General features: G+C 43.6%; 1 long non-coding RNA gene across 3 annotated transcripts; it reads right to left on the bottom strand.

The window, feature by feature from the left end:
• Positions 1-590: 590 nt before the first annotated feature.
• Positions 591-15,983, bottom strand: LOC117876683. Of its 3 annotated transcripts, XR_004645520.1 has the most exons (4): positions 15,768-15,983; positions 3,671-3,768; positions 2,852-2,974; positions 591-2,114 (listed from the first exon to the last, which is right to left on the bottom strand). It is a non-coding gene; the product is annotated as an uncharacterized LOC117876683 (long non-coding RNA). The 3 variants fall into 3 exon arrangements; XR_004645521.1 differs by lacking the exon at positions 2,852-2,974; XR_004645519.1 differs by lacking the exon at positions 15,768-15,983 and having other exon boundaries at positions 3,671-4,567.
• Between the last annotated feature and the right edge of the window lie 669 nt (positions 15,984-16,652).

The raw sequence follows: 16,652 nt of genomic DNA, 5'->3' as shown, positions 1-16,652 counted from the left end.
ATGAGTGAAGATTGTCCCTCAGTAATTGAGAATTTAGGATAGGCTGTCCATTTAGAAAATACAATCCACAAGGAAAGTATTTCAGCTCATCCCCTCTGGTATTGCCAGTGTCCAGTGATGTGTTCTATGTAGATGTCCCTCAACCACCTAATAGCATCTAACACCATCAGCTACGATATCATGGACTTCTCCAATCAGTTGCAGTGCACACATACAAAATGGGAAATGACTGCCTAGGAAGGAGGACTGCAGAATGGGATCTGGGGGTCCTAGTGGATCACAAGTTAAATAGGAGTGAACAGTGTAACACTGTTGCAAAAAAAGCAAACATCATTCTGGGATGTATTATCAGGAGAGTTGTAAGCAAGACACAAGAAGTAATTTTTCTGCTCTACTTTGTGCTGATTAGGCCTCAGCTGGAGTATTGAGTCCAGTTCTGGGCACCACATTTCAGAAAAGATGTGGATAAATTGGAGCAAGTCCAGAGAAGAAGCAACAAGAATGATTAAAGGTCTAGAAAACATGACCTAGGAGGAAAGATTTTTTAAAAATTGGGTTTGTTTAAGTCTGGAGAAAAGAAGACTGAGAGGGGACACAATAACAGTTTTCAAGTACGTAAAAGATTGTTACAAGGAGAAGGGTATAATAGGCCAGGGAAGGCTAAGCCCCCGAGGGACACCTGGGTCATGGTGGCCCTGCCCCTTCCCGAGGTCTCCCCCACCCACTGCCTGCTGCTTCTGCCGCCTGCCTACCTGCACTCCACTCCCCCACAGGTCCCCGCTACTTGCTGCGTTGCTTCTCTTCAGGGGCGGGGGAGTGAGGAGGGATGCTGCAAGCAAGTTGCGGGTGCAGGGATCTGGTGGGGAAGTGAGGTGGCTCAGCTGGGCACTGGGGTCGCCAGCTTGGTCAGGGGGGAGTGGAGCGCCGGCTCTGCCCAGCACTTGGGCGGGAGGAAGCAGCTCGGTCCAGCATTTGGGCTGGGAGTGGGGGGGGGAGTGGCTGGGCCGGTGCTGGGGCTGGCATGGCACTCCGGGGGGGACGGCTCAACTCAGCCCAGTGCTGGGGCTGGCCCAGCCTGATGCTCAGGCGTGGGAGGGAGCAGGAGCAGCTTGGCTCAGCCTACACTGGGGCCAGCATGGCCTGGCGCAGGGGGAGCGGCCTGGCACAGCACTGTCTCCAGCCCTAGGGCTAGTGGGGCTGATCCAGGGAGGCTGGGGTGGGCAAGGCAGGGCTCCTCTGGTCACGGGGGGGAAGGAGGGGGCCTCAGGGCACCTCCTGTTATGGGGGGCAGGTTTCAGGGCTCCAGTGTGTGGGGGGTGGGGCCTCAGGCAGAAGGGGCGGGGCCAGCAGGCTAGCTTCCCTAAAGTGGGGATTCACTTCACCACCCATGGTTTTCCCTTTCTAGTGAGAATTCACAAAAATCATCAAACTAGTAAGCATCCTTCAGCAAAATGATTCTTCCTTTTTCCTTCCTTTCCAGGCTGCAAGATTCCATCCTAATCCTTGTTACTGCCCCAGTTCTCCAAACACATAAAATACAAAAATAAATAAAGAGAAATGCCAACATTTCTTTCTCGTAGTGCCAACCTTCCTGTATAAGGCACCCATAACTCCTTTACATATTACAGTATTAAGTGTCCTTTACATTCCACACATTGTACACCTGGTCTTGACCTGATCAGTTTCCACATTTTGAGAAACTATTTCTAATGACATATGTGTGGCTTTCAGACTTTACTCAGTATGAAGGTTGACTGAGGCCTTACATAATAAATAACTTTTTAAAAAGTATTATTGTTATTATTATTATCCCCTATAGGAAGCCAGCATAGGAGCTTAGATAACTTTGTTACTTCCAAAGGTGATTAATGAGGTGATTTTAATATCAACAGCTCAGCACCAACATTTTCAAACACTGTTTATGTTACAAAGCGACAAAGCCATTTGTAACTTCTGCAGCTGACAGCTCCAAGATGGGCTCCATCCAGGAGAGATGTTTCCTCCAATTAGGCCATTGTTTATCTTATCCATGACGAAAATAGGCCCCTTTGCTCAGAGCTGTATGCTGTATGTTTCCGACATAGAGTGTTTTATGTCTACTGGTTCCAGAGAGCCTAGAAAATAAACACAAAAATACTTTCCTATGGAGTTAAGATGCATTTCTGGGGAATTAACATCAGTATTTATAAAATGAGCTTCTACATGAAACATCTTTCCTGGAAATGCCCAGCACATTGGAGCATTCTCTTTCTAAACATGGAGAGATACTAAATGGCATAGCTACTGTATAAACAGGCTGTATACCAATGCAAGGAGAAGCTGATTACATTTAAATCAGCTTTTGACAGCTACCATCATAACAATTACGCCATGTTGCACAGAGTTCAGGTTCTCTTCACAGTTTTGTTCCTCTAATAGTTTAAATTTCTACTAGATGTAGAGTCAGACTGGTTTGGATAAAACAAGAACCCATCTGAAACGTCATTGCCCCAAACTCAAAACAAAAACAAATTTTGAGGTTTGACTTTTAAAAAAAAAAATCTACGTATTACTACTATTAATTTTAATGCACTTTTATACTTCCTGGTTCAAGCCAAGACCAGAAATAGAAGTGCTGAGATACCATGAGAAAAGCTGTTCTCATGAAATTTCCAGCTGGACTGGAAGCAGGAAGTACCAAAAATATTGTGAGAGTCTCTTCTTGAAAGTTAGTTTTCCAGACGTAAGAGGTTTGGACAGTTCAGATAATAAGTTCATCTGAATTTGGGGTGCTGATTTGCAAAGATTATTGGTGCTTATCCAAATCAAATATCTGAGCTTTATTAAGTTATATCGTTCATTTCCACTATACCTTTGTGGTGAGATGAGTTAGCTTGGGAGTTAGGTAGACAGCACTAGAACATAGTTATGTGTTGCTCCATAAGAGGTCAATCCTGCAAGTTGCTGAACACTACGGCTCTGCTCCTGTAGAGCACTTAAAGACATGCTTCACTTTAGGAATACAGTACAGTAAAAGCTGTGTTATCTGGCCCTGTACCAACCGGAAAGCTCTATAAACCGGCATTTCACGGTTAGGTGACTCCACCCACAAGTGGGATCCAGCGCTTGGGGCGGGGTGGGAGCAGCGCGCAGAGCTGCCTGGCCGTGCCTCCGCCTAGGAACAGCAGGGACAGGTCGCCACTTGCTGGGAGCCACCCGAGGTGAGCGCCCCCCAAATCTGGCATCCTGAAACCCCTCCTGTGCCCCAATCCACTGCCCTGAGCCACCTCCTGCATCCAAACTCTCTCCCAGAGCCTGTGCTCCACACCCCCTCCTGTTCCCCAACCCCCAGTCCTGCACCCCCTCTCACACCCAAACTCCCTCCTTCTTAGTTAACTAGAATTTTTTTAAAAAAAGCTTTTACTGTATTTACAATATCTGAGTGTCTTATAGTCTCTTAACGTATTTATCCTCACAACTGCCCTGTGAGGTAGGGAAGTACTACTATTCTCATTCTACAAATGAAGAACTCAGAGGAGCTAACTAATTTACTCAAATCTATGGCGGAGCAGGAACTGAATCCCTGTCTCCCAAGTCCCAGGTTAACCCCCTAACCACTGGACCATCTTACCTCTCAGCCATGCCAAGGAGTTCACACTACTCATGTGTGTAAAGTTAAGCACATACTTACATGCTTTGTTGGGTTGGAGCCAGAGTGCTCAGCATCTTGCAAGAGCAGGGCCTTAATGTCAATACTTGAAGTAATATCCTGTTGATTGTTAGAGGTTACTGGAATAAAAGGACTCTTAGTTGTCACTCTGCCAAAATATTATATACTGTAATTAGGACAATGAGAATGGCAACTTTCCCACTTACTCCACCCTTTACATTTCTGCCTTACCTTGCTGAACATGTGCTGCTTTGATAAACAGGTTTTGTAGGTTTGAAAGTTATATTATTGCTGCTAATGGGAATGGACTCTAATATTCCAGGAAGAAAGATTTACTAAAACACTCTCTGGACACTGAAAGTCAGTGCATATTTCATATATTTCCTCTCTTTGATTACCAGGGATGATACTGCAGTACTAGCTTTAAGGGGGAGGGGAGGGTAATGGACTCTGTCATGCACAAAATGGAAGTGTCAATAGTCAGGCAGACATTTTGCCAATGTACTCAGAAGTGGGTGGGAGCTTTCTCTGTGCCAGTACAGAGATAGGGCTAAGGAGAGGACTCAAAACTAGTTAATGAAAAATTGCCCCTTGATCGAGAACTTTACCTGAACAAACACTTCAGAAATTTTCATAAATATTTGCTCAAATGAAAAGCTACCTGTGTTCATGATCCTTTCTGAATACTTCATCAAAGAAGTTTAGTGGCAAGTTTAGACAACTAATAGAGAATATTCATGGAAGGAGCTAGCGAACAGGAGCAGCTAACAGGGGAGTTTTGTGAGGGACTTCTCCAGGTGAAGGAGAAGCGATTACGTGACTCTAAGTTTGTTGTCTGTTGTGTGTGTGTTTGTGTTTGTTGTGGTGTGGTGTCCTTGCTACTGGACTGAAATATAGCGTGTGGTCTGTTTGTTTGGGGGACAGTGTGCTGCCTGTGTGGGCAGGGCCAGCTCCAGGCACCAGTGCAGCAAGCAGGTGCTTGGGACAGCCAAGGGAAAGTGGTGGCCCGTCCAGTTGTTCGGTGGCAATTCAGCGGCGGGTCCCTCAGTCCCTCTCGGAAGGAAGGACCTGCTGCCGAATTGCCGCCGAAGGATGAAGCGGCGGCGGTAGAGCTCCCGCCGAAGTGCTGCTGATTGTGGCTTCACCCCCGCGCTGCCGCCCCCCCCCCTGCCCCCGCTGGAGCCAGCCCTGTGCGTGGATGCTGAACCTAACTGAACCCTCTGATACTCTGACAAATGAAGTGTAAAAATATAATTAGGAAGGCCAAAAAAGAATTTGAAGAACAGCTAGCCAAAGACTCAAAAAGTAATAGCAAAACAAATGTTTAAGTACATCAGAAACAGGAAGCCTGCTAAACAACCAGTGGGGCCACTGGACAATCAAGATGATAAAGGAGCACTCAAGGATGATAAGGCCATTGCGGAGAAACTAAATGAATTCTCTGCATTGGTCTTCATAGAATCATAGAATATCAGGGTTGGAAGGGACCTCAGGAGGTCATCTAATCCAATCCCCTACTCAAAGCGGGACCAATCCCCAGACAGATTTTTGCCCCAGATCCCTAAATGGCCCCCTCAAGGATTGAACTCACAACCCTGGGTTTAGCAGGCCAATGCTCAAACCTCTGAGCTATCCTCCCCAGTCTTAATGGTTGAGGAGGTGAGGGAGATTCCCAAACCTGAGCCATTTCTTTTAGGTGACAAATCTGAGGAACTGTTCCAAACTGAGGTGTCATTAGAGGAGGGTTTGGAACAAACTGATAAGTTAAACAGTAATAAGTCACCAGGACCAGATGGTATTCACCCAAGGGTTCTGAAGGTACTCAATGTGAAATTTCAGGACTACTAACTGTCGTTTGTAAACTATCATTTAAACCACCTTCTATACCAAATGACTAAAGGGTAGCTAATATGATGCCAACTTTTTAAAAGGGCTCCAGAAGAGATCCTGGCAATTACAGTCCAGTAAGCCTGACTTCAATACCAGGCAAACTGGTCGAAGCTATAGTAGAGAACAAAATTGTCAGATACATAGATTAATATAATTTGTTGGGGAATAGTCAATATGTTTTTTTGTAAAGGGAAATCATATCTCACCAATCTACTAGAATTCTTTGAGGGGAGTCAACAAGCATGTGGACCAAGGGGATACAGTGGATATAGTGTATTTAGATTTCCAGAAAGCCTTTGACAAGGTCTCTCACCAAAGGCTCTTAAGCAAAGTAAGCAGTCATGGGATAAGAGTGAAGGTTCTCTCATGGGTTAGTAGCTGGTTAAAAGATAGGAAACAAAGGGTAGGAATAAATGGTCAGTTTTCAGAATGGAGAGAGGTAAATAGTGGTGTCCCCAGGAGTCTGTGCTGGGCCCAGTCCTATTTAACATATTCATAAACGATCCTGGAAAAAGGGGTAAACAGTGAGGAGGCAAAATTTGCAGATGATACAAAACTACTCAAGATAGTTAAGTCCCAGGCAGACTGCAAAAAGCTACAAAAATGGCAGATGAAATTCAATGTTGATAAGTGCAAAGTAATGCACACTGGAAAATATAATCCCAACTATACACCTAAAATGATGGGGTCTAAATTAGCCGTTACCACTCAAGAAAGAGATCTTGGAGTCATTGTGGATAGTTCTCTGAAAACATCCGCTCAATGTGCAGCGGCAGTCAAAAAGGCAAACAGAATGCTGGGAATAAGTAAGAAAGGGACAGATAATAAAACAGAAAGTATCATATTGCCTCTATATAAATCTATGGTACGCCCACATCTTGAATACTGTATACAGATGTGGTCGCCCCATCTCAAAAAAGATATATTGGACTTGGAAAAGGTTCAGAAAAGGGCAACAAAAATGATTAGGGGTATGGAATGACTACCGTATGAGGAGAGATTAATAAGATTGGGACTTTTCAGGTTGGAAAAGAGACAACTAAGGGGGGATATGATAGAGGTCTATAAAATCATGACTGGTGTGGAGAAAGTAAATAAGGAAGTGTTATTTACTCCTTCGCATAACACAAGAACTAGAGGCCACCAAATGAAATTAATAGGCAGCAGGTTTAAAACAAACAAAAGGAAGTATTTTTTCACAGAATGCATAGTCAACCTATGGAACTCCTTGCCAGGGGATGTTGTGAAGGCCAAGATTATAACAGGGCACAAAAAAGAACTAGATAAATTTATGGAGGATAAGTCCATCAATAGCTACTAGCCAGGATGGGCAGGGATGGTGTCCCTAGCCTCTGTTTGCCAGAAGCTGGGAATGAGCGACAGGGGATGTATCACTTGATGATTACCTGTTCTGTTCATTCCCTCTGGAGCACCTGGCATTGACTACTGTTGGAAGACAGGATACTGGGCTAGATGGACCTTTGGTCTGACCTAGTATGGCCGTTCTTATGTTAAGGCAAATGTTTGACTTATAAATATGAGCATTTGCAATAAAAACTATTTAAAAGATGTACACTCATCCATCAGGGCATAGAAACAAGAACATGTGAGTTATATGTCCAGTCAAACGGCTTGTGAACAAGCTACAAAACAATTATTTGCAGGACTTATTCAATAGATAATTTCAAAAAATACATTTGCAAAACATCAAAACCTTACAGTTTGCCAACGAAAAACAAGCTAAATTCATTCAAAAAAAATTTCCTCTCAATTATTTGCTTAGTCTTATGCAGAAGTGTACAGAGAGCTATAGCTATTATTCGCCAAGTCTAACCATATTAGCCTAGTCTACCATAGCAAGGTTAAATTATTTCAAGGCCTACATACCATATCCTAGAAGTTAATACATTAACAGTGGCAGATAAGATGGTGGCAAACAGAGTACATTATGACCTTTCATTTCAGATGTGGACCTTGCCCACAAAAGAAGTGAGGTTCTTACCCACGAAAGCTTATGCTCCCAATACTTCTGTTAGTCTTAAAGGTGTCACAGGACCCTCTGTTGCTTTTTACAGATTCAGACTAACACGGCTACCCCTCTGATACTTGACCTTGCCACAGTTACTCATGCCTGATTACTTCCAAAGGGATTAGTGCAATGCTCTCTCCTGAAGACCACTTGGAAACATCAGCTAATGCAGAATGTAACTGTCAAATTACTCAGCTTGATCTCTGGCATGGAACACGTTGCATCCATGCTCCATAACCTGTCTTGGCTTCCCTCTGCAAGTTTAGCTGACTCTGACATTGTCCCTTTTTGCCGTTTGACAGATGTGTTTCAATTAAAAAGTGAGCAATTTACAGGTAGCTCAGTTGGATAGATTGGGAGTGGGATCCTATAGAAGAATGATTCTCAAGCCACACACTCCCTCGTGGCTGGGTGTGGTGTAGTAAGCTCTCTTTCTCTGGCGTCCTCCGCTGACAGTTTGTCTGGCCCTATGGCAGTCTGCTTTTTCTTGTGACTTGGACCTCCAGCCCTTTCCAAGGGCCTAGCATTAGGACTAGCCCTTCACCTTCAGTGTCCCCATGGTTTCTTTCCCAGAGTGAGGGAACTCTAACCCTCTTCCTTCTAGGCCTGGGTTGCCAACATTATATTTCAAAAATAGGAACAGATCTCAGTTGTCCTCAGTCTTCAACTAAGCCTCTGGGGACAAGTCTCCTCTCCTCACCCATCCTTCCTGGGGGTTCTCTCTCTGCAGATCTGGGCGCTGCTTGCCAGACAGAGAGCTGGGTCGGCCAAATTTGAGTGATGTTGGCAACTTGACCTGGTGGGTGGGGTCACAATGTCACTCACATTTGGCCCAACTTCTGTCATACGAAATGGAGGGGTGGCCAGGACTGATGAGAGTGTCATTGCGACCCCCATCCACCAGAACAAGCTGCCAACCAGTAGCACTTTGCAAAGGAAAGTGCTGGAGCATCACTCCATCCTGGATTTCAGGTGCCGGAGCAACACTTCAGACTACTTCAGACCCAGCAGAACTGAAATATGGGATAAAAGGCATCCTGTACTGATTTATTATGGAACCGGCAATTTGTTATTTAAATAAGGGACATCCCTTATAACATGGGGCTGTTGGTGACCTGGGTCCCTCTCCTGGACCTCCACTGTAGCTTTTACTTCCTTTCTGAAGAAGGCCCCACTCCTCCCAAGCTGAGTTTGATAACAAATCAAGCTTTACATACACCCCAGGTGCAACAGGGTGGACTAACTGAGCTCTCAGACTACCTTTAACCCTCACCTGTGTGGCATTTATACCCCATCACAGACCCACTGGAACAGGAGCAGAGTAGAGCTAAGGGGGAGTAGGTTTCAGATGGCTGCATTTGAAGAAGGTGGGGGGATGGGGCAACATGTCTCCCATTTACAGTGGTTAGAGTTTATAGTCATAGGAAGGCAGGACCATGATGCCCAGTAGGGGACAGCTGTCACTTGCCATCTATAGCTTCCACGTTCCACCTTGTAACAAGAACTTACGGCCAGACAGAAAATGTGCACTGAGAAAAGTAAAACAAAATTCCATATCTTAAGTAGCTTGCTGCTTTCTGCCTCTTGACTTTTTTCCATGCATGGTTCCTGGCCAGAAGTGTATTTAGGGCAAGGAAAGCTAAGAAGAAGGAATCGACCTAGAATGGAAGTCAAATACCTCTATTTAATTTTACAGTTGTTGACACAACTTGTTACATGTGTTTCCTACCAGAATAAATGAGATCACAGTCATCTGATTTTCAAATTACCATATCTATTGTTTCAGAAATACAGGGTGTAAATAATTGCAGTGCAATCTCCTATGTCTGGACCTCTCTCATCCGGAACCGTTATCAGGATTAGCATAAATTATGGTGCCATCTAATAATGAAATCACTGAACACTGATTGTGCCAACTATTTAAACCTGTAATTACTGCTCATTAGAAACGTGGTTCATGTTATTTCCCTTTACAGACCCAAAGTTGTTGTCAAAAGCCAGCCTGCAAAAATTCAGCAGAGAAGCAGCATGGAAAAAGTAACTTCTTCTGCCTGCAGGACAAAACATACCAATATCTGATCAGCTGAAGGGAATAGAAACATGGTGCCAGAAATTTCTTACCTATACATAATAAATACAGATTCCCACAGAAAGCTGTGAACATGAATACACTCTAGCAATAAGCTTCAGATGGTGCTTGTGAAAGTACAGACACTGTCTCCTATGAAAGGGGTAAGCCTCTCTGTATGTAATAACCCTATATTAGCAATATTGAAGAGAGAGATGTTTATCTCTAGGCTAATGGTTATTGTGTGCGTGGTTATATTTGACCAGGAAATTCTTGGAAGAAAACAATGGGACTTCAAGGTGAATCAGGATCATGTTTAAAATTTCAAACAACAACATGAATTTCAGCTGTAAAGTTTTGGTCCATGTGGCAGAAGTGTGCTCTCATACAAGGCAGTTTCTGGACACAGTGTTACAGTCCCACCAAAATTAGTACCTGCTATAAGAGCAAGAGGTTTCTACTGGTGGGGAAGGGAAGTCTTTTTACCATAACTCTGATTTGCATTAATTTACCCAATACCACTGCATTTGCACCCTAAGAAAGCACACAGAGTAAGAGATGCTTTGGAAGCCACAAGGAGCAAAAGTCTGCCATCAGACCCATTCTAGTCCATTTAAAACACAGCCACTAAGATGATCTTACTTCACTTAGAACAGGTTATCCTCCCTCCAACCCCTCCACTCACTCCCTGCCTTTAACAAACTCATGCTCCTGGTCTTCATCTTTAAGGTCTTCCACAACCTTGTGTCTTCTTATCTTTCCATTTGTGACTGTTATATCACTCCTCTGCCCTTTAAGTTAGCTTTGCCTTCCCATTTGTTCCCTTCTCCAACACTATTTTCATGATTTCTTCCAAGCCACCCCTTATGCACAAAACACTCTCCCTGAACTGAGTAATGTGCAATGCCTTCTCCTTCAAATCCCTACTCAAGACCCACTTCTATTATGAAACCTATAAGAAGTTAGCCACCTAGCAATGACTAGAGACTGGGGCATTTGGGGGATAGCTAGTATTTATTTTTAAAACATTTTAATTATACATTTTATACTTTTCCTGCTCTTTTTTGTACACCGCTCGTCTTCTTAGATTGTTAGGTGTACAGGACACAGCCCACAAGCTAATGGCTGGACAGCATCTAGCACTTTGTGGGCATTACTGTAATACAATTAATAATCATTTGGATGACAGACTTCTAAATTAAATAAGTTTAGCACATCTCCTCCTGACTTGGCTAGAGGGAGACATGTTGGCATATCTTCTCAGGGCTAGTTTTAGGGACAGGGGGATAGGCAGTCACTTTGGGCACCGCATTAAAGGTGGCACAGGACAGAAGCAAAGAGGAAAGGACTAGCATAGTAAGCTGTTATCTTCGCAGATCCCTTTGTAAATAGCTTGCAGAGGGTAGTTGCAGGGCCGGCTCTAACTTTTTTGCTGCCCCAGGCAAAAAAAGAGAGCGCCCCCCCCCCGTGCCACGCCGCCAACCCTCCCCCCCAACGCCGCGCCAGGCCGCCTAACCTCCCAGCCCTGAGCGCCGGGTCGCCCAAAACTGAATCGGCCCGGGCACCGCGCCAGGCCGCCCAAACCCCCACCCCCACCCGAGCGCCGCGCCGGGCCGCCCAAACCCCCGGAACGCTGCACCGCTCCACCCAAACCGCCGGGCCGTGCTGGCCAAACCCCTACCACCTCCCCCAAGCACCGCGCCACTGAAGCCCCCGCCCCCCTAGTGCCGCACCACCGAAACAAAAAATAACTCTCGAGCGCCGCCCCGCGAACAAAAACAAAAACACCGCAAGCACCCCCCGCCACCCCAACATTGGCCACCCCTTATATGGTGCCGCCCCAAGCTCATGCTTGGTTGGCTGGTGCCTGGAGCTGGCCCTGGGTACTTGATTAGGATTAGTCTGTTTCCCTGCAGATCAAACACTTTACAAGATGAGGGGGCTGCAAAGTGCTCTTCAATCCTAATACATTTCATGTCTATGGCTTGACTGTAGAGAGACAGAGAATGACATGACAAAAGACAGGGAAAGGAGCAAACAGACAGAACAGAGGAACAAAAGGGAGAGAGAGAGAAGAATTAAGAGCTGTCCAAACACAGAAACAAAGCTAGGGACTGGGGACGACACAGAAAAAGATGCACCCAAGAATATCTAGAGGCAGCTATCCCAACACCTCCTATGAAGCACCATTACAGCTAGTGCAAAGGATTCATTGGCATATTTGGGAGCAACTGAGATGAGAAATACCAAATCCCAACTAGACCTATAGTGCCAGTTCATCCTGCTCCTGAGACTGTGGCAGATCTATTCATAATTTAAGGCTACTATTGATCATCTTGTTAGATTTCCTGCATAACACAGGAGGCCATACAGTTTATGCAGTAATTCCTTCTGGAAGAGCCAGAGCATCTCTTTTAGAAAGCCATCCAATCTTGATTTAAAGATGGCAAGCGACAGAGAATCCACCTCCTCCCTCTGGGAGTTCTTCCACTGGTTAGTTAGCGGCTTGGTTTAAATCTTGCTTTCAGTAACTACGTGCACATAGCAGCTTGGATTCTCAACTGCACCTCCCGTGTGCTGTAGTTTAGGAGCAGCAGCCTGGGCAGTGTGAGGAGTAAAGCCACCTTTGTGCTCTTCATATCTTGAGCCTGGATGGGGACATGCCCAGCCCCCAGCATAAATTAGAGATGCCTTGGAGGGTGCGGGGGGGGATGTAGGGTTGCCTATTCCCTCTGAAGCTCAAGTGAAGATCTCTGTACAAAAATTTGCTCAGGTTCCAGCCCTTAATGCCACCAGAGCAGCATAAAGGGGCCGGAATGTAGCCATGATTCAGGGCTAGAAAATCTAATCACCGGATGGGGGATTTAACTAATTGGTTCTATTATGTACCAGTGTCTCACTAACAGCTGAGAGGCACAAGAAACACTACTCTGAGATTGTCATTTGATAGAAATTAGCTGGACTAATAGAACTGCTGACCCTGTGTTTTGAGGGGGGGGGGGGCAAACAATGTGTTCATCCATAATGTGAATGTTCCTCTTCCTTTTACATCCCACTGGGTTCATCATTCCGGAGAAAGGATCTGCAAAATTTCTGTTTCTAAAATAAAAAGCTCTTTTTTGGGTAGGTTGGCCAAACCCAGCAAAAGCTATTTGGTTGATTAACATTTATATGTAAAATAAACAAAAAAAGGAAAAACCAAATTAAGACACACCCCCGCCCTGTGTAAAAACCCCAAAACAATAATCTCTACTGACAACTTTAACCCTCTGAAGCACAACATATAATGGAAATAGCTACTTAACTTGGACTTAAGAGGTGTGAGGTTCTGCCATAATACACTGCTAGCACAAGTAGGCATAGCCAATGATTTAGTGCAAATGTGTTTTCAGAACTGCTAGCAAAACAAAAGCAGAGCGAACATGTCCATACAACAGATTTATAGAGATGGACAAACCAATAAAGAGTCTAGACAGCACTGAACTGTGCGTTTGGCTCTTCTTCTGCCCTCTGTCTGTGAATGATGTTGAGCCAAGGAAGTGGATTAAACCCTGGCAATCAATCAGTGACATGCATTATTTACATATTTTCTTTCTTATTATCTAATAATCTGCTCCAATTGTTTATATATAGCTAAGCCAGATCCTGTAACTTGGCTCTTCCTTCCAACTTTCTGACCACACCAGAATTTTAAGCCTTATTGTTTGCATTAGTGGAGGGTGGGGGGAATGTCAGTGGTATTGTTAGTTTTTAAAACTATCCCTTTCATTATTTGTCAAAATATTCTGCTGTTTGGCCTGTCCTTGTTCGTGACTGAACAGAATGATGGATATGTCAAATGAAAAAAAATCCTACTATTCTTTTCACAAAGATTCTTAAACTTTGTTACAACTTTTGACATCTTTAAATGTCTCCCAGTTTATGAAAGCAATTGGTTTCCTTTAAACCCTAACAAGATAAACTGAAATTCTGTTCAAGTCATTTTTATGCCTTTCCTCCCTGACAGAAGAAACTAGGATTTTTCCTTCCAGTTGACTGCAAGATTATATTTAGTGTTTTTACTCTGTTTTGTACAAATAGAAGTGGTGACGTGTTGTGACAAGAAGACAGACCTCATATTACCATATATTTATAATCGGCAGAAGAAAGGGTAGTATGTGAATAGGTTTATTAAAGCAGACTATTAATGCATATGAAAGGAAAAGGCATCAACTAGTTCTACAATTATCTACTCACTACCCATTTGCTTACTCCACTGAACGGGTAGAGAACTAATCAATCAGAGATGGGAGCTCAGGGGGAAAGGGAGAGTTTAGAATAGCAGCAGACTGTAAAATCATCCATTGGAGGACTAAAAGATTTATACAAGCTGGAAGAGCTATAAGAGCTCTGAAGTGACCGAGTCATTTCCATATGGATTAATTGTTGAACTCGGGTCTCTTTAAAAGGTTTTGTTAAATCTTTGATTGAGAATCATCTTAGCAACTAGAAAAAGAGTTCTGCTAATACCACCGGCACAGAATCAGACTGATGGTAAGTCAAGCAGAACTACACTAATACTAAGGACTGGAATTATATTTTTGGTGTGTTTTTGCGCGCGCGCGCGCACGCACATACACACACACTAATCATGCTAATATCTCAGGCAAATTAATAGACAAAGTTCTAACTCAAACTTAGACAAATCCTTCTCCATTCCCTAATTAGAAAGTCAGCTATCTTGGTCTCTTCCAAGACTAGAAGCAAATGGTAGCCCATTGCATTGCCCTGCAGTGTTGAGACAGATCATAAACCTGTCACTTGTCCAGGACTGAGTATTACCCATCTTGGACCGCAGACCAATGTACTTTTTGTATGGCGGTAGATCCCCATTTTGGGGGAAAAGGAAACATTTTTGTTGCAAGCTAAGGTTTTTGTTTTGTTTTGGGCTATTTGATTATAGCTGTTTGCAGATTCACAGAGGTTTGAAATAGAATAAATCTCAAGGGAGACATTAGTGGGCAGAGTAAAGATGAGGTAATCAAAGCTACATGCTAAGCACAGTTTATCACACCTAAATTACAGATATCATACCTATCTCATAGAACTGGAAGGGACCCTGAAGGGTCATTGAGTCCAGCCCTCTGCCTTCATTAGCAGGACCAAGTACTGATTTTTGCCCCAGATCCCTAAGTGGCCCCCAAGGATTGAACTCACAACTCTGGGTTTAGCAGGCCAATGCTCAAAAGCATGTGATGTATGTGTATTCATAGATATATACATATACCTAGATCTGTATATTATATATTTGATATTATATCACAATATGAGTGTTGTGTTTAAATATGATATGATGTAATGGTGTAAAAATAGGAGTCTAAATCCTGTTGCAGTTACGTTTTCATAAAAGCCAACCTATAATCCCCAAACAACAATACCCCTGGTAACCGATGGCCTGTTTCCAAAAAGTTAACCCAGTAATATGGTCCTATCCTAAAGAAAAAAAACTGGAAAACTTACACTATGCAGACTGGTTTTATAAATGAAACAGATTTTATAAATGAAACAGGTAAGATTCTGAGAAGTCATTTCTCACCACAGCAAGAGGGTAAGATCTTTGTGGTATTTCCACATGTAATTTTTGAGTCTTAGCCTCACTGGGAGAGATAAATGTGGTATCAGACTCTAAAGCATTACATATTCTCTCTGTCTCTGTCCCTTTCTCTCTGTATATATTAATTTTATAGATCTATTTATTCTCTGAACTCTACTGGTTGCGTGAGAAGCAGAACAATAGGCCAAGTGCTTCCATTTCACACATGCCACTTCTATAATTCAACAAAGAATAGTAAAAAAGATCTATAAACTTGTTATAAATCAGTGCCCTAAACTAAATTAACCATTGAAATAGATTATCATAAAAATAATGTCATAAAAATATTCTTCACCTCTGTGTCTCAGGTTTGGGTGTGCACACGTGTGCCAGCTCCAATGGCAATGCTAATGATGTGGAATGCTGGGCTTGTGCGTCTACTGCTGTGGGGGAGAGAGGGAGGCAGGCAGGGCGGTGGGAAGGAGCTTTAATATCTCTACATCTGGGAAAGTAACTCATAAACAGATCCACTAAAATATAATTACTCTACATAACTCACCTTTAGTAGCAATGAGTCATCTTCTCTTTCTTATTAGCAGTCAAGCACTAGTCTTTTGGGCTGTATCTCTGTGCCACTTGAAGAAATTAACGATTAAACAGATTGGGCTGCTCTAATGGACGCTACGGTTTAAGCAATACACAGCTTGTGCAAGGTGTCTGGGTTCTACCCTGCATTGCTTATCCACTGAAGAGAAAGCTCCTTGTTTGCACATTTTAAAATAAGTTCCTAGAAATAAGCAAATATAAATATTATAAGAAGATATATAGAAAATGTATCATACAGAACAATCCTGGATTGGGGGTGTGTGTGGGCTAAAGGCCTAATAGACCCTTTCCATCTAATATCTTCCATTATTTCTAGAGGAGCAGGGAAGCAGCGGGACACTTAAAATACAGGGCAGCTTCAGGGCTGCTCTAATTTACATTCTGACTGCAAGTATCAGGGGGTAGCCGTGTTAGTCTGTATCTACAAAAACAACAAGGAGTCTGGTGGCACCTTAAAGACTAACAGATTTATTTGGGCATAAGCTTTCGTGAGTAAAAACCTCACTTCTTCGGATGCATCCGAAGAAGTGAGGTTTTTACTCACGAAAGCTTATGCCCAAATAATTCTGACTGCAATGGCCCCCTAGTGGCTGTCTACCAGCCAAGAATAGCTGAACTACCACATCCTCAGGCCACTCCCTCTCCTCTCTCCAGCATGCCCTCTACACATCAAGCCAGTACTATTAGAATCTAAACTTCATTTTAAGGCACGTATTTTGACAAGGAAATTCATTCAGCATAGGCGCGCTGTGAAATCTTCCAGAAACGAAACTCAGCTGCTGAACTGTCAGGCCTGGGTGTCAGCCATATGGCAAGAATAGAACCTTCTAATCGCTTT

Source organism: Trachemys scripta, chromosome 4 (assembly GCF_013100865.1).
Source record: "Trachemys scripta elegans isolate TJP31775 chromosome 4, CAS_Tse_1.0, whole genome shotgun sequence".
Taxonomy (NCBI): domain Eukaryota; kingdom Metazoa; phylum Chordata; order Testudines; family Emydidae; genus Trachemys; species Trachemys scripta.
Note: the sequence above shows the minus strand (reverse complement) of the source record. Positions and strands in the feature narration are given on the sequence as shown.